The sequence below is a fragment of the Vipera ursinii genome (assembly GCF_947247035.1).
Source record: "Vipera ursinii genome assembly, chromosome: 7".
Lineage (NCBI taxonomy): Eukaryota > Metazoa > Chordata > Lepidosauria > Squamata > Viperidae > Vipera > Vipera ursinii.
This window is the reverse complement of record NC_139521.1, coordinates 48,497,712-48,515,943: the sequence shown is the minus strand read 5'-3', so window position 1 is coordinate 48,515,943 and position 18,232 is coordinate 48,497,712. Positions and strand designations below refer to the sequence as shown.

General features: G+C 38.0%; 1 protein-coding gene across 2 annotated transcripts in view; it reads left to right on the top strand.

Moving 5' to 3' along the window:
- Positions 1-18,232, top strand: part of INPP4B (inositol polyphosphate-4-phosphatase type II B) — a 223,250-nt gene that overhangs the window by 2,148 nt on the left and 202,870 nt on the right. The window contains exon 2 of one of the 2 annotated variants that reach the window (XM_083366960.1): positions 5,793-5,826. The exons of the other annotated variant lie outside the window; for it this stretch is intronic. The gene's annotated coding sequence lies outside the window, so the exon portion shown is untranslated. The remainder of the gene's footprint in view (positions 1-5,792; positions 5,827-18,232) is intronic. 2 annotated transcript variants of the gene reach the window in all.

Sequence of the window (18,232 nt, the reverse complement as noted above, 5' to 3'; positions counted from 1 at the left end):
ACATAATAGGTTGCCATTATTCTGAATTAATTTTAGTTGACTTTTACTTTAGATTTTCAGTAAATTCATGAAGCTGCTCAACATTGGCTTTCACCATTAACTAGTTGACAATGTGTCCCCTGAAAATAACTTTTTAATTATTTAAAAAGCTTGACATAAATTGCAGCACACACCAAAGTATTAATAATGATTATTAGTTGATAGAAAAGCATTAGCATAATAGTTAATTGTTAATGTCTGTGTAAAATTTGATGTAACATATTCTAAGTTTTTGGAGAACCTCTTTCGACTTTTGTATAGTCTTGGCTCTAAGCTCACGACATTTCCTGAGAGGGTGAGGTTTTTGTGAATAGGACATTGACGATTAGGATGTTCATCTTCACCAGCTGAACCACTCCATTGAATAGGGGATGGTACAGGAGGTGAGATGTCCGTCTTTTTTTGTAAACACAGCTCCACATAAGTTTCTGTGTTTAACTGTGGTGTTATCATACCTTGATGATGATGATGGAGCAGGCACACTGGATTGAGGGTGGTTGAAGCTGGGATCATTTCTTGTCCAGGTGTCTCTGCCAATGAACCTTGATAATGATGATGGAGCAGACACACTGGATTCAGGGTAGTTGAAGCTGGGGTCATTTCTCGTCCAGGCGTGGTGGCTGATGAACCTGCAAAAATATGAGAATGGGGGAAAGGAAACATTATGACGTAGTTTGTAGTCCGAGCCTTGCCGTGTCCAGTCCACCTGCAGGCTGTATGGCAGTTTGGATACCACTACCAAAAGCAGATGTGGGTCTGCTTTTGCCAATTCTATTTCCATGAGGAGATCACTTAGTCTCTGAAGCTTGTAATTGTCTTTGTTGCCTATCTTCGGAAAGTTTTGTAGTCTTTCGAATAAGGCAGTCTCTAATGCTTCTGGGCTTCCGTAGGTTTGTTCAGGTCTTGCCCACGCAGCAGCGAGACCTTCATCTGGGGAGTCAACATGTACTGTTCTCAGTCCTTGAACACGATCTGCAGATTCTGGGCCCAGCCACTTTATGAGTAGATCAAGTTCCTCTCTGGTGTTGAAGTTGAGATCAGCAATAGCAGCTTTGAAGGTTGCTTTCCAGGATCTATAGGTCTCTGGATGGTCATTAAACTTTGAGAGGCTAGAGTTGAGAAGTTCTCAGCAAATCATGTAATTGGCATGGTCAGAACGGTCTGACGCCTCACTCCTTGATGCCAAAGAAACTCGTGGGACCCCTTGGGTGTGAAAGTCCTCTGGTGAAAAAGGGTGAGGTATACCGGGATAGAATGTTGTTGCAAGAGCATTCAGCTGTGGTGTAGTCCCTGAGGCTTGTGCTGGCTGTCGATTCAACTGTCGATTATTGCTGGAAGTTACGTTGTTATTGGTAAGAGGTGATGCAGTTTGAAGCGTTGGCACACCTGTGTTGTGGCGTGGAAAGGGTGTAGGCCTTTGCAGGCATGGGGCTTCTGTGCTGTTCATAGGAAGCACAGTTAACGCACACCTGCATTGTAGTGTGGAGGAAGTGCAGACTTTTGCAGTTCTGGGGTCTCTGTGTGGTGAGTCAGGACAGCGTTGTTCGTAGGAAGTGCAGAAGATGGCTCTGCATCGTTGCAAACATTATGCCTTAACACATATTGACTGGTGCGTTCCATTGGATCTTCCACTTCTATTGGGATGGAACAATCTGGATCGGTGCCTTCCTGCATCTTCAGCTTTGCTCGGGCAGCTGCTCATTCCTTTTCTATTTGCAGAATTTTCATTTGGGCTACCACCTCTGCTTGACGAGCCTCCTCTTCTGCTTGGCGGGCCTTGCTCTGAGCTTCCATCGCTGCTTGGCGGGCCTTCTCTGCTTGGCGGGCCTTGCTCTGAGCTTCTATTTCAGCTTCCCTTCTGGCAAAGGAAAGAAGCACGTTCTTTTCTTCTGCAATCGCACAGGCCTCTACTAGCTTGTCATGTATGGTTGAAGCCCTGGAGCGAGAGGATCTAGCAGAACGTACTGTGACTTTAGTTGATGTGGATCTATGTGATCTGGTCTCCTGCAGTTCAGCAATACGGATTTCTGCATTATTCTTTGCAGACAGCCGCTGGTAACTTTCATATGCCGCAGATAGACGACCTATAGAGCCTCTTAATTCAACAGGATTATCCTTAAGGCTCAGCAAAACTGACATGCAGTATTCAGTTCTGTTCCATAGTTCTGACAGATTACTGGAAAATTCATCTCTAGTTGCCTCATAATTTTCTCTGAGTTTCTGGGTTGGTTTTATCACAGCAGGATCTTTGTACAAATCAGGGTTGTCTGATTGAACCAGCTCTTCTGAATCAATGGGACACTCCGCCATGGCTAGGATAGGTACAGAAAACTTCCTAGGTATTTTTAACTAATTCGGTGAACTTCACTCTTTGACCACTAGGGGGCACCTTCTGCGTGGTTAGAGACTTCAGGGAAGTTCACCCTTTGACCACTAGGGGGCACTCTACACATGTCTTGGGACAAGCCTTATATTTGCTGAGTAGGTGAGTACTTCAATGAAATTCACCCTTTGACCACTAGAGGACGCTGTTTGGAAGCAAGCCTGTTATTTGCAGATCAGCCACTGAGGAGTGTGCTGTTCTGCATGAGCAAATACAAGCCTGTTATTGTCCCTAGCCTTCACTTGGACACAAGGTCAGCCAAATTGTTTCTTCTTAGGACCACAAGTTTGTAAGCCAGTCTGGAACTCTTAAGGAACTGCTTGTCCGTATTAAGAGTGTCAACCATAGGCTGTAAACTGTGCCATTAACGAAGCTTAATTTGCTCCTTGTTCCTTTGTTTAGACTTAGCGGAACTGGGTATGATTGCTCTGCTTTATGCCTTCAGTTGCTTGGTAACTTAACTGTAGGCTTGCTGAATAATCTCTTTTCTGGAGATTCAAAACATATATTTTAGGATTGTTAGTTAAATCACTTGTTAATATAACGATGCTTTCATGGCTTGTCATAAGTGTGAATCAATTCCTTGCTCTGTCTATACAAGCCTTACGTGCAATTTACATTTGCAGACAGTATAAACGTTTCAATTTGGCCACCAGAGGTCGCTGCCTCCTTTAACATAAATCCAACCTTGCTGTTTACTTTGCATTCCAAGGGTAGGGGCCTCTTTCACTGGGCAGTAAACCAAGGGCTTGGTTACCAAGGCAACTAATTGTTTTATGGCCCTTTATTTCTGCTCTCAGTAGTAGTGTTAAACAAAGGGAGTTTAGTAAACTGACAAACTTCTCCCCTTTTTAGTAAAATTCAGCTCTGAACACAAATTGGATTTGCAACACAAGATTATCTGTGATTTTTTCAGTCAAATTTGGGGAAAGGCAGTTTTGGAGAAGACAGACAGGGAAATTTTGATCCTGCATTTGATTTCACAGAACTTAAAGATTACAAACAAACAGTCTCTCTTTGCAATTAGGAACATTGTAGCATTCAAAGTAGATCTGAGCAGAGATTCATTTGCATTTCAAAGTCTCTAAATTACTGTAAGACGCTGAGTAAAAATTCACTGGCAAAGAGACAGTAAGATTTTAACAGGCCTTTTGGCTGGTCTCCTCAGGAAGACAGGAAGAGACAACAATTCACAGAAAATCAAATCTTAGAAGCACGGCTCTGTCTCTTGTAGAATCATCTGGAGAATGGCGAATTAATCATCTTTTTTATTGCAGGCAGGCAAGGAGTTCAAACTGTCTTTTCACTAAGCTTGCTTGCAGATAACATGCACATATATGTATTGCAGACAGAAGGAATTCAAATTACATCTTCTGACTATTCTGGATCAAACTGCTGTATTGTGATTGATCCCTTTGTTAAGACCCCTGTGCTGGTCTATATAAGCAGGTGTTATCACTATTAACAATTCTTTCCAGATAGCAGAACTCATGAAATACATTGATCATCCAGGAATACCTTTATTTGCATGCAGATGAGATTACAGCAGACAAGGTGTAAACAGATGTTGTATGGATGATATTCCAAGGTCAGAAGACGGTAATTACTCACAGCGTCTGCACGTGTGTCTGCCAGTTATGAAGGAGCACATGTGTGTCTCCCAGTTATGGAGGAAGAGAGCCTCCAGGGAGCAAGAAGGAGGAAGTCCATCCCAGAAAAGGGGAGGGAAGAGGAAATACATCATAGGGTAGGAGGGGGTCTGGCTGCCCACATTGTAATTTCCCCAAAACAGCCACATGGTGGCAGCACAGTCTTGAAGTTTCACATATGGTGTGGAATCCCCCCCCCAAAAAAAAGGATAAATGAGGAAGGCTTTCCAAAATTCTTTTGTATTGGTTTAATGTTGGGCAGTTTTTGTACAAATGCAAACCTAACATTTCAGATACAAATAAAATCACATTAAAAGCATAGTGTAAATTCTAGAATAAGCTTAACACAGTAATACAAATAAACATGCAAACAATACTTTGACTGTTCCCCCGTTAGATAGAAAGGAAAATTTCAGTGTCATGACTTTCATAGTAGTCTCATTTACAAATACTACATTGGATTGATTTGATGAAGTTAATATAATATTGCTACTACTACTGTTACTAATAAAGAAATATCTCTTGCATTAAGATAAAATTAAATAAAAAAAATTATAAGTATATCCATAAGGCACCATATATTTTACCATGTATACAATTATGTGAAAACTATCCAAAGTTGTAGCATATTTGAATATGCTAATTTTGATGTATTCAAATAACAACAAAAATATGTGCAATATTTATATGGGATGATATGTTTGGCAGTTCTCGGAAAACAAAAATTTGGCATAAATTCCACTTTCCTTACAAGATGAAATAAATAAATAATTTGCTTAATAATAAAAGTTGATGCTGCAATCAAGAATAGGCATTTTTATATAATTCAGAGGGTTTATAGTTCAGTTCCCAGCAGACCCAGTCAGTAGTCATTAATAACAAAAGATTATAGGGGATGGCCATGGTTAGGTAGACCGATAGGTGATCTACCAGAAAATACTCAAAAAAAGTTTCTTTTCTATTTTGAAAATTTCAATCTATATCAGAGAGGAAACAAAAGGCCATTCATTATTAAAGACAGAATTCTGCCATTTAGCAAATTGTTTCTTATTAAGATTTTATTACAAACATCTTGTTCAGATTTATTCATTTACACAGATTTTGTTAGTTGTTGTTAGTTGCGAAGTCGTGTCCAACCCATCATGACCCCACGGACAACGTTCCTCCAGGCCTTCTTGTTCTCTACCATCTTCTGGAGTCCATTTAGGCTCACTCTTACTGCTTCAGTGACTCCATCCAGCCACCTCATTCTCTGTCATCCCCTTCTTCTCTTACCTTCAATCTTTCCCAGCATTAGGCTCTTCTCCAGTGAGTCGTACCTTCTCATTAGGTGGCCAAAGTATTTGAGTTTCAACTTACACAGATTTGCTCATTGTTAACTATTCTAGCATCCCATGCATATTCTAAAACTGTTTATTAATAGCTCCAAGTTTAGTAGCAGATACTGGATATTCTTATATAGCTTAAGTGTCTGTGTGTGAGACAGAATGTGAATTAACAATTCATTCTTTTGAGAGGAAAATATGATTAAAAAGACATAATGTAAAAAGACATTGATGTAGATTAGCTCAGTAAAACAAATAAAATAATTATTTGGATGGATTAAATTACTTTGCAAAATTATTGCAGAAAGCTGATCAAAATATCTACCTACATCTAGTCAGTTCTTGTATTAAATATATAATAATTTAAATAATTTTTGTCATTATTTTGTATTGCAGTCTCTCTACCTTATTTATCTATATCCTGTTGTTGGTAAGTAGACAATACTTTGTTCAAAGTTAAATGTTGGTCGAAGTAGGAAAGCAATTTAATGGGCTCAACTTCTCAGAGCCAGATTCTTTCATGCCACCATAAATGGTTTTCTGAATTGTAGCTGGGCATAGTACAGTTCATCTAGCTGCATATCTTAGGTTTTGATTTGGCAATGGGTTAGGAACATAATAAATAATTTCATTCATTCAGTCAGTCATTCATTCAACCTCTATACCAGGGATCCCCAACCCCCAGTCCATAGATCGGGACTGGGCCGCAGCATACCAGCAACTGGTCCGCGCAAACAAGCAAAGTCCCATTTGTGGGATGCAGGCAGCACACAAAACCACATACTCTCCAGTCTACAGAAAAACCTTTTTCCATGAAACCGGTCCCTGGTGTCCAAAAGTTTGGGGAACTCAGATCTATACCACCCAATATACCATCAAGCAACTCATAATAATAATGATAATAGCAAAGCAACAACTTATTGTGAACATAACATTTATGTATTTAAAAATGAAAAAGTATTGGCTGTGGTTATTCTTTTTAAGTACAATGTGATCTAGTTTAGGCCCAATAAATAATCATGATTTTTCTCTTAAGATATCATGGTTTTCTCTGCTCTATGGGCTCTTGTTCTCCCTTGCCCTACTTTTTTTTCTTGCATGTATGATTGAAGAAAAGTGAGAAACACATTGCCCTGCAGCTGTAGCTGAATTTCAACTTTCAACAGTCCCAACCAGCATGATTAGTGATGGAAATGTAAGGAAGCCTTAGCTTCTAATCTTTATCCACGATAACTCTTGGAACAGCCCTTCTTTAAAATGTAGAGCATGTAATTAATTACCTCTTAATACTTGAACCTAACTTACTTATCACATGATAATCTCAGATTTTGGATGCTTATAACTACAAAAAGACGTACAATTTGTAATCTGATCCTGAATGAATTATTTGTAAGTGAATGTTTGGGGAGGCAGTGAGGCATGACCACTTTGAATGCTTTTGAAATCCTGATATTCATGTACTAAATAGTTTCAAATATAATCCAAGTACTTAGAAATTTGAGAAATATTTAATAAGTACTATTTGGAGTGAATACATATAGGTGGAAAGAAAAAGTAAACTAGTATAATCTAATGTAAATGAAAAATAGAATTTGTACATTTTAAAGGAATAGATATAATTTAAAAAGCAGTTGAGGAAGAGAAAAACAGAGGAAAAATTCTGACTGCAAAGGAAAAATATAAGCCTACTTTGTCATTTCCTATTATCTGTTTTTAACCACATGGCTTTAACAGTGTATCAGAAAAAAAATCAGTTTGATATGAGTTGGCAATCTCTAAAGCTTACCTATTGTAGCAATTTGTACAAGTCATTGTAAAATGAAATTAGAAATGTGAATACTGGCGTGACAAATGGTAGACAGAAGCTCTGGGAGTTGCGCAGCATAATACCGTAAATGTATTATTATGGTTGGTCATACATTTAGGTGTCTGGCTTGGGAATAAGAATGATTAAGTAGTGATTCTGGTCCTCTGCTGTTCACTCCCTCTGGTTTGCCTCTACTGTCTGATGTACTTCTAGCAAGGCTTCAACTTCTTTACTTGGGTAAATTTTTTGCAGATCTTCCAATTCTGTTGCTGTGAATATTTTGTCCTGTTTTTTTTCTCATCTCTTCTCCTGTCTCCACTATCCAGTCTTTTTAAACTTTTTTTTTATAGAAAATGGTTTAAGTCTGAAGGGTTATATGGCAGGTCCTCTTTATCTGTTGGAATTCTAAAGTTCAAGAGCATTTTAGCTGCTTGAGATGACATTTCCTGCAGATATTCCAAAATACCATTGTTACTATTTTGTTACATCATTTTTAGTCAGTCTCTGTGTTCTTGAAGCAGCTAACTAGGTGGTCCAGTGTTTCTTCAGCTTCTTTGCAGTGGCAGCATTTGCTGTTTCTTGCTTTCTTCTCATTTCTGCTTTGTATTTATTTATTCTTAAGGCTTGGCCTTGTGTGGCCAGAATTAGAGACCCTTTGTCTTTCTTCAATTTTCCTGCTCTTAACCATTTCCAGCTCTTCTTGTTATCTGCTTTGCCTGCATTTTTTGCACACTAGCCATGTAATACTTTGTCTTGCCATGTCTCTTTTCTATTCTTCATTTGGTCTTTCTTGTAGGCCAGTTTGTTTTCTCCAGTACTGAGTAAGCCTTAAAGGCATATTAGCTTCAGTGCATCTTCTTCACTGTCTTTCAGTTATTCTTCCAGGGCCCTTTTTTCTTCTTCAACTATCTGGTGTACTTGCAACATTCCATGCCTACCATTTTCCTTAGTAAGTAGAGTCCTCCAATATTGCTGTGTGGATGAGGGGCTTGATTCATTGTCATTATTTTTTGGTCTTCCTATTCAGGGCTTTTACTTCTGCTGGAGTCCAGTTCAGTATTCTAGCTGTGTATCTAATGACTGGAATTGCCCAGGTGTTAATTGTCTTGATCATATTTTCTCCACTGAATTTGGAGTATAAAGTCTTCTTCAGTGGCCTGATGTATTCACTTCTAACCTTCTTCTTAACTTTTGTGTACTTGATATTGTCAGTTTGAAGGATGTCCAAGTATTTGTAGTAATGTTTTTTATCCAGACTCTTGATATTATTTCCATAGTTTTAGATATATAGATCTAAAATTGTATGAATCACGTTTAGTCACTAAATAGGGAAGTTTTGTGGATTTTAGCTTTCTGGAATAGAAGCTTTGTAACTTTATTCTTTGTTGTTGTTTAGTTGCAAAGTTGTGGCCAACCCTTGTGACCCAATGGTCCACAGCATGCCAGGCCCCTGTCCTCCACTGTCTACTGGAGTCTGCCCAAACTTATGTCCACTGCATCAATGACACTATCTATTTCATCCTCTACCATCCTCCCTTTGCCTTCAATCTCTCCCCAAATTAGGGTATTTTCCCAATGAACCCTCTCTTCTCATTTGGTGGTCAAGGTATTCGAGCTTCAGATTTAGCATCTGTCCTTCTAAAGAACAGTCAGGGTTGATTTCGTTTAAGATTGATTGATTTGATCTCCTTGCAGTCCAAGAGACTGTCAAGAGTCTTCTCAAACAACATAATTCAAAAACATCCATTCTTCAGTGCTTATGGTTCTCACAGTCCTACATTTTTACTAGTAAAACCATAGCTTTCGCTATATGGACCTTTGTCGGCAAGATGATCTCTGTGCTTTTTAATATGCTGTCTAGGTTTGCCAAAGTTTTCCTCCCAAGTGTCTTTTAATTTCATGGCTACAATTTGCAGTGATCTTGGAGCCCAAGAAAATAAAATCTGTAACTGCTTCCATTTCTTTTCCTTCTATTTGTCAGGAAGTGATTTGATTTAAAGTATGTCTTCAAAGAATGTGCACAGTTTTATTTTGTTTAAACTCACAATGGCTAAAGAAAGATTGAAAACCTTGAGATTTACAGTATTTTCAAAGTGATTTAGGATCACTTTGAAATTATTTGGAACGTACATAGAGTACTTTTAACTTTAAGAAAACTTCTTTGAAAGTATGTCATAAAAAGGCTATTTTTCACTTTTATATGTTAAAAGTGAATTGGATTTTTCTATCTTCTTATGGTATTGATTTTTCATCTCCCATAAACTCTGGGAGCCTTTAAATTGTTGGTGATCTGATGACGGCTGTGATTGAAATATATAAATCGTAATCTAGTGTATTTTTGAATGCTGGCTTGGACTGGTCATATCTTTGGGCAGAGTAAGAAACCCATATTGGTCATAGTTGCTATGAGATAGAAAGTACAAAAAAAGTGTTGGAGGCTGGATAAATCAACACCTGTATTACTGATCATGGTGTGGGCTTTTTTGTTTTAATGACAGAGTTTGGGATAATAGTATTATAATTTATTTTCAGTGTTGGAATGTTTGCTGCATTCCATTTGATAAGCATGTCAGCAATGGTTGGTATTGCCTCCCTCCACTAAGGTCCATTACAATAAGTCAGCCCATTCCCCTGCCCAATTTCAGAAATGCAATAATAGCCCTCTTCCTTTTTATTTCCAGCAATTTATATTGAGAAGTATACCATATTCATACTGGAGCCAGTACAAAATCATTATAAATAATATCTATGTAAGACCACACAATATAATATTTAAAGGTCACACAATAGTCTTAAAATAAAATCACATTGTTAAGAAATTCTCAGCCTCAAATTCAGAGACATGTGTAAATCGCTCTCTGAGTTGGTACAATGCCATACATGACTGGTTAGTATTTTTCACATTTAAGATTAAAAAAGCAAATGTAGTTTGAGCATTGAGTCAAAAGACAAAAAATACAGGAAACCCTTTTTCCTGCTAGTAGAGTTACAAAGATCAAAAATCTATAGTTGGAATATTTTTGTGCACATAAAAGAGTTCTGTTTTCACTGACAAATCTAATTTATCATGATTTAAATCACATTTAAATTGATATGAAAGTCAATTTAAAAATAGATTAGTAGGTTAATAAATTAACTCTCTTACCAACCCTGTTAAAATAGACATGAAAAACCCTAAGCTTTGGTAATGTCGGCTTTTTATGCATTTCAGTCCTAACACTATTTATTATGTTCTGTGTTTGTATAGTTTGATCTGCCTAGAATATATATTATCAATGATAGATCCTTTTATTTTTTCATTTATTGTTCCTTCACGAAGTTTATACTAATGTAATTTCTTATATAAAGGCATATTTTTGCTAGCAAATTTTGGGAGATGAAGTATAGAATAGAACAGAACAGAATAGAACTGGAGGGGACCTTGGAGGTCTTCTAGTCCAGCCCCCTGCTCAAGCAGGAGAACCTACAGTGTCTCAGAGAGGTGAATGTCTAGTCTCTTCTTAAAAATCTCCAGTGATGGAGTGCCCACGATTTCTGGGGCTAAGCTGTTCCACTGGTTGATTGTCCTCACTGTCAGGAAGTTTCTCCTTAATTCCAGGTTGCTTCTCTCTTTGATCAGTTTCCAACCATTGTTTCTCGTCCTTCCATCTGGTGCTTTGGTGAACAAGCTGCCCCCCTCTGCCTTGTGGCAGCCCCTCAGATACTGGAACACCACTATCATGTCTCCTCTATTTCTTCTTTTCTTTAGACTAGCCAAACCCAAGTCCCATACCCATTCTTCATACGTTTTAATCTCCTTGGATCATCTTAGTTCAGTGATGGTGAACCTTTTAGAGACCAAGTGCCCAAACTACAACCCAAAACCCACTTATGTATCGATGGGTGCCAGGTTGGTGTGGCCCATTGGGTGGGCCTGGCCCATTGGGTGGGCGTGGCTGGAGTGGTAACAGCAGACTGGGTGTGACTAAAAAGTTCAGTCAATCAATTCCAACGTTGTGAGATTTTTTTTCCTGCGAGAAGTTTAAATTGATTGATTGAATCTTTTTTTTTTTGCACATGGCGACGGAGGCCTAAAGCGAAAAGATTTTTAAAAATCCAGCTGAAGGCCCAGGACTGGGGTGACGGCGTGCATGCCCATAGAGAGGGCTCTGCGTGCCACCTGTGGCATGCATGCCACAGGTTCACCACCACGGTCTTAGTTGCTCTTCTCTGAATTTTTTCCAGACTGTCAAAATATTTTTTGTGATATGGTGACCCAAACTGGCTGTAGTATTCCAGGTGTGGTCTTACTAGGGTTTTATAAAGCAGTACTAATACTCTGTTTATAGAAGCCAGGATTGTATTAGCTTTTTTGGTTGCTGCTGCACACTGCTGACTCATATTCAAGTGATCGTCCACTAGGACTCCAAGGTCCCTCTCACAGTTACTGTTTTTAAGCCAAGTCTCGTCTAATCTGTACTTGTACCTTTGGTTTTTCCTGCCTAAATGTAAGACTTTGCTTTTTTCCACATTGAAACTCATTTTGTTGGATAGGCGCATTGTTCAAGTTTGTCAAGATCTTTTTGATCCTGAGGTGATTCTGGGGTGATGGCTACCAATTTGGTGTCATCTGCAAATTTGATGAGTTCTCCTTCAGTTCCCTCATCTAAGTCATTGATGAAGATATTGAAGAGTACTGGGCCTAAGACGGAACCTTGTGGTATTTCAATTTCAAAGTCATTTAGGTAGGAGTTAAATTTTCTGGGAGAAGTGAAATATGGTTCAGTAGTAAATAATGAATAAATATTCTAATGCTGAGAGCTACATTTAAAAAGTAATTTTTACCATATTACTGCAGTGATACAACTCTTTATCTCAGAATAATGCTTATATTTGTATTATTACAACATATTATTACATAAGGTATTTTTTCTGTTTTAGAATATGACTTTAATGTGTTGTAAGCTCCCCTGATTAATTTGATTAATGGCAGTATTGGGAACTATGTAGGTATGCAGAGAAAATGGGGAGGAGAATGGGAGGAAGAGTAGGGACATAAAAAAAAAGATTGGGGAAGATAAATTCTCCATCATGTGAGAGAAAAGGACGAGTGAGAGCATAGAAGTAAACAGAAGTTAATATTTTCAACTATACTACAAATAAAGGGAAATAAAAAAGATAAGAAATGAAAGTTGGAATTAGAGAAAATGAGGACAGTGAAAAACTAAAGTGAATAAGAAGAGTAAAATGTGGATTAAACACCAGATAATGACAAAGAAAACATAGAAAATGAATTTGTTCCAATTACAGCATGTGACTCAGCAAATCCTGAATTATGTCATTAAACATATATTTATGTAAGGTCCATGAATTGTCAAATATTGTCTGGGCAAATACAATGCTTTAAAGTTGTCAATAAATGTGTGTTTAATTTATTTAGGGTATATACTGTTGCTTCATTATGAAAGTTTTAGCAAAGTCTTGCAAATTGCTTGAAAGATTTGACTAATTGCTGTGTGATTGGTTTCTACTTACAGCAATGAAGAGGGCTAAGAAATTCCAGTATTATTTTTTCTCAGAATGTTCTATTTTTTTAAATTCTGAAGACGAGTGTTGATATATGAATGATGATTTCAGATAGTTGAGTACATAAATAATTAGAAGCAAGGACAGGATATAATTTGTATTGTTTGACAATAATGTACATCTAATGGAAAGTACAGTACTTAAAGTTATTATTTTCTATTTGTATGACCTTATAGCTTCCATTGTACTAAGGTAGTCTTGACCATAGAATGAATTATAGTATAGTGTATTATTTTTATAATTGTGGTGTCCAGTTATACATTATCAATGTCCACCTGCAGCAGCAGTGACGGAGACTTTTAGCAACACAGAGCTTTCCCAAAAAGAGACCCAGATTAAGAGACTGCCTCTCCCGAGATGGGTGGGAAAGAGGTTCAGGCTAGCCTCACCTTAGACTCCATTAGGAGAGATGTAATTATTAAAAAGTTGTAGCTTTAGTTTGGCAAGATTCTGTCCACTAGCTGTAAGCTAATAAAGGATTGAACTTAACTGGATCTTGCTGTTTTGTGTCTGGTCTTGGACCTGATAATAATGTAACTTCACATTATATTCAACTATTATATAATACTGAACATGTGGTTTGTCCTACACCCTTCATGAAATGAGTTCTCAGACTGATATTACTATTTGTAATGTAGAACTTACTTGAACTTTCCTGAATAATTTGAGTACTACTAAAATTGTTTTATACATGAAAACATTTCTTGTTGTCCAGGTGCTCAATTACTGGAAGGAAGAGGATGCACTTATTTCCCACCATCTTATATATCACCACTTTGGTGCTGATTAGCAGATGGATTGTGATTTGATTGCTCAAATGGTCTGAGTTTGGGAAGAAGAAGAACCTTTACACTTATTGTGGAGGGATTTCTGTCTCTTCTGTTAACCACCATTACTACAAAGATAACAATAAAAAGCCCAATCATTTATTTCCGTTCAAAATATATTTCAAAATCATTAGATTTACAGCGGTGGAACTTAAGTTGTATATGGCATCACCTACACTGATGATATATACCTACACATACAGTATATGTATAAAATACTTCTGTCTTTGCTGTCATTATACTGAAACATTTTTTAAAATGCAAATATTGTGGAGTTTAAAAGAAAAATAGCTTCCACTTCTGGTAATTTTTTCATGTGAATATTGATTCACCATATTGTAAGAACAGATGTGCAGTTTAGACTGTACTGTTCTAATGTTTTCAGAATTTGGAAGTAGGTGTTAGGTGCAATAAACTGGGAAACAAATACCGTATATACTTGAGTATAAGCCGAATTTTTCAGCCCACTTTTTGGGCTGAAAAATTCCACTTCGGCTTATACTCCAGTCAACAAAAAAAACTTACTGAGGACTTGTGCGTGGCCGAGGCTTTGGTGCTTCCGGGATCACGCGCACCTCTCCCAAGCCACCGCCGTCCGGAGACCTGACGAAGTTTGGGGAGGTGCGCGCGCAAACCTCCCCAAACGTCGGCAGGTCTCCGGACCTCCGCGCCCTACCTGCCTGCTTCTTTCCGCTGCGGAACGAAGCAGCCTGCCTGCTTCTTTCCGCTGCGGAACGAAGCAGCCTGCCTGCTTCTTTCCGCTGCGGAAAGAAGCAGGCAGGCACCTCCCCAAACTTCGGCAGGTCTCCGGACGGCGACGGCTTGGGAGAGGTGCGCGCGATCCTGGAAGCACCGAAGCCTCGGCCGCGCGCAAGTCCTCGGTAAGCTCCGGGCGGTCACTTGCTTCGCGTCTCCTGAGGGAAGGGGGGGCGACTGGAGCGGGCGTGTTTCCTCGCCTGCTGGGCGCCGCGATTTGCCCGGGGAATGCGCGGGCCCCGAATGGCAGCGTGGAGCGAGGAAGCGGACAGCCAGGGCTTCCCCGAGAGCTGCGGCCACACAGGGTATTCCTGTGTATTCAGGCTTGCAAAATGGCGGATCGAGCCTCTGCTGGCGGCAGAGGCTTGCAGAGCGCGGATCCAGCCTCCGCCGGCGGCGGAGGCTTGCAGAGTGCGGATCCAGCCTCCGCCGGCGGCGGAGGCTTGCAGAACGGCGGATCGGCTTATACTCGAGTCAACAACTTTTCCCAGTTTTTGGGGGTGAAATTGGGGGTCTCGGCTTATACTCGAGTCGGCTTATACTCAAGTATATACGGTAGGTTCAAATGACTACAGGTTTATTGCATGCTAATGCTCTCTGTAAGAATCTGAACTACTAACAGTCAAAGCAAATTGGAGGTAGATAACCATCAACAGAATTCAAGCTGGGAGGAATGCAGGGAGGAGTGGTCAAGAAAAGCTTGATGGTGGCAATGGCAGCACAATTAAACAGTGACATTGTACACATGTACAAAGGTAAAGGACTTTGATAGCATAGTTGCTGCTCGCACAGTTGCCATCTTGTATTTTTGACCCCACCCACCAGCAGGCATCACTGGCTTTAACAAAGCAGATTAGTCAAGTGACTTGTTTGAAAATATTAGCCCTAAAATTAAAGTGAATAAAGGTAAGGATGATTGAGGCAGGAATGTCAAAAGAACAGGGGTGGGTGGTATAATTCAGCATTAATAAGGCTGGAAATATTCAAGTTGAAAAAATGGTTTTAAAGCTGATTTTGTAAAATGGCATAAACCAAACAGAAGTAATCAGGTCAATATATTGTGGTATGTTTGTGTGTATGTGCATGCTAAAATGCTACTGGGATTTGTCTTTATTCTCTTAACAGATTATAATCATAATTAACTTCTCCAATATTAATACATTTTGCATAATTATTTCTCTTGTCTTAATCAACACTAACAGAAAAGAATGTCATGAGCTTTAAAAGTAGTATATTGATTGATTCTGCTTTTCTGACAGTCATATAAAATGAAATGTGATTAAATCTTGACTGCAGCTATTTTGATGTACGAGCTTAAGATATTTGATTTATTACATCTTTTGTATGTGAAAATGTACAAGTGCATGAAAGATAAATTTTGCAGTTCTAATCCTAGAAATATAGTTTGCTGGTCTATTTAATCCAAATTGATATTTCATATATAAAGTTCAAGAGTTTTTGAACTTCCTTCAATTTGCTTAATCAACCAGCAAATGTAAGTCCATGAATTTGGATGATGCCATACCATTTACTTTACTAATAGGACACATAGAAGTATTATAGTAAGTGAATAACTTTTTACAGAAAGACATAATACAATGAATTCTTCTTCAGTGATACTATATTCAGTAGATATTTGTCTAAAATAACAATATCTCTCCAGGTTTCATATGCATTGTGTCATGTACAGATATTTCCATTTTGGATTTTGAAGCATTTAAAAGTGGAATCATATTTACATCTTAGTCACCTAACAAATTACTGTCTAATTAGCTGTGGGATTTTATTTGAATTGTTATCTCAAGAAATCAGAGATGAATGTCTTCTCAAATATCTATTAGCCTATTTTTGAGGATTTTATTTTAAACAGGTCCAGATATGCAGATAGTTGTATTAACTTTATTTGATAAAACAAGAAGAGATAGGGCCAGTAATAAGTATGTGCTAAGTAAATATGGATGTAGTGCACAAATGAGTGGCTGGTGTGAATGAATGAGAATCAAATCTCAAAATAAATATACAAATGAAGAATGAATGGATCAAGAAAAATAGGTAATCATGAATGTTATGAGAAAGGATAAGATCCAAAAAAATAGACAGAAGAATAGTTCAAAGAGCAAAATGCAGTGAATGAACACTGGATGTGGTGGAATCAAAAATGTTTTACGAGGACAAAAAGAATTATATAGTGAATTGTATTAGTAAAAATATTTCCAGGACTACATTGTTTTCTACTCTTTTTATATATATAAAATTAGTTTTTATAGGGTTAGGGATAAGGTGGAGTTGGGATTAGGGTTGGGATTTGGGTTAGAGTTGGGGTTAGGGTTGGGGTTGGGGTCTTTTCAAATAACATTTTCAATATTTAGCAAACAGCATAATGTACATGTATTTAATTAACAATAATAGATATAGTTAATTATCATAAACAATATAGCCTTCTTACTAATATATATTCAAAATTACATGTCACGTTCCTTTCTCTCTGACTCATTTTTCTAGCCATTGATAAAAATTATCCCATGTTCTAAAGTGAGTCTTCTTTCTCTTTAATCTTTAAAGTCAATGTATCCATTTCTGCACACTCTAGAATTTTCTTAATTAATACTTCTTCAGTTGGTAAGTTTTCATTTTTCCAATGTTGGGCAAATACAATTCTTGCTGCTGTTACTATGTGTAGTATTAGATATCTGCAATCTTTCTCATAATTGGCTCCTATTATTCCTAACAAAAATAATTCTGGTTTAAAGTCTGTTTGTTTTTTAGTCATTTTCTGCAACAATAAATGCATTTTAACCCAAAATCTTTTTGCTTTGGGCATGTCCACCATTTTTCTTCTCTTATTTTTTAATCCTTCATTTGTTGTCTGACTTTTTCTTGTTCATGATTTTTGCTTTATATAATTTGGGTTACCTGAAAATACCACACATATGTAAGTATCCATCCATATTTCTCCTTTAGTTATTCTTTTCCACCTAAAAGAATGTGGGTGACAGATTATATAAAGGGTTAAAGTCTCTATCTCTCTCTGACTCTCAGGGGGTTAACTTTCTGAAAAGAGAACAGGAACAAATTTGGTGTAGTAGAAAAAGTTCAGAGATGAAGAAAATCCAGAGAAATATTCCTATTAGAACCAGTTGCTACCCCTTGAAATACTACTGACAGGTCCTATTTTAAGTCCCCTTTTCCCCTTCACCCTGTGACCCAGAGTTAAATTGCTTTGGGGAGGTTGTATAAAATTCTGAACATGTTCTGCATGCTTTCCTTGTTATAATACCTATTTCATTTTTGTAAGAATTTGGAGATAGGTCTAAGGAATGGGTGTCAGACTTGCCACATCACGTGACGTGTTGGGATGTATCGCGACTCTTTTTGCCTTGCCGGCAATGGGGTGGGCACGGCTTCAGTATGATGAAACTGGCTTGCGGGCCGGCAATTTGACACCCCTGGTCTAAGGGCCATACCCAAAGTTTGGACAGCTGGACAGTGCTGGGACTTTACAATATACAGTATATATTTCTGATTTAGAAAATGAAGATGAATTGGGGATCAGTGCCTTCTTTGAATGTATTTCTTCAGTAGATATACAAGAATAGGAGTAGGTCCAAAGGTGCAGAAATATATTTGACACTCAAAAGCACTTTAGAATGAACTGTGGCATTTATTATGCATGCTGTTTTAAGTATTTCCTTTTCTCTCAAGAGTCCTGGGTGGTGTCCAGTACATAAAAATACAGAATTAGTATTCTGTAAAGATAAAGACAAGTAAAACTCCTGGTAACACATATGTTCTGCTGGCATATCTTTCAGCTCCCAGATCTAGCAGACAACTCTGGCATTTTTAAAAAATTCTCCTGCATCTAAAATAAACTAAGCTTGCTC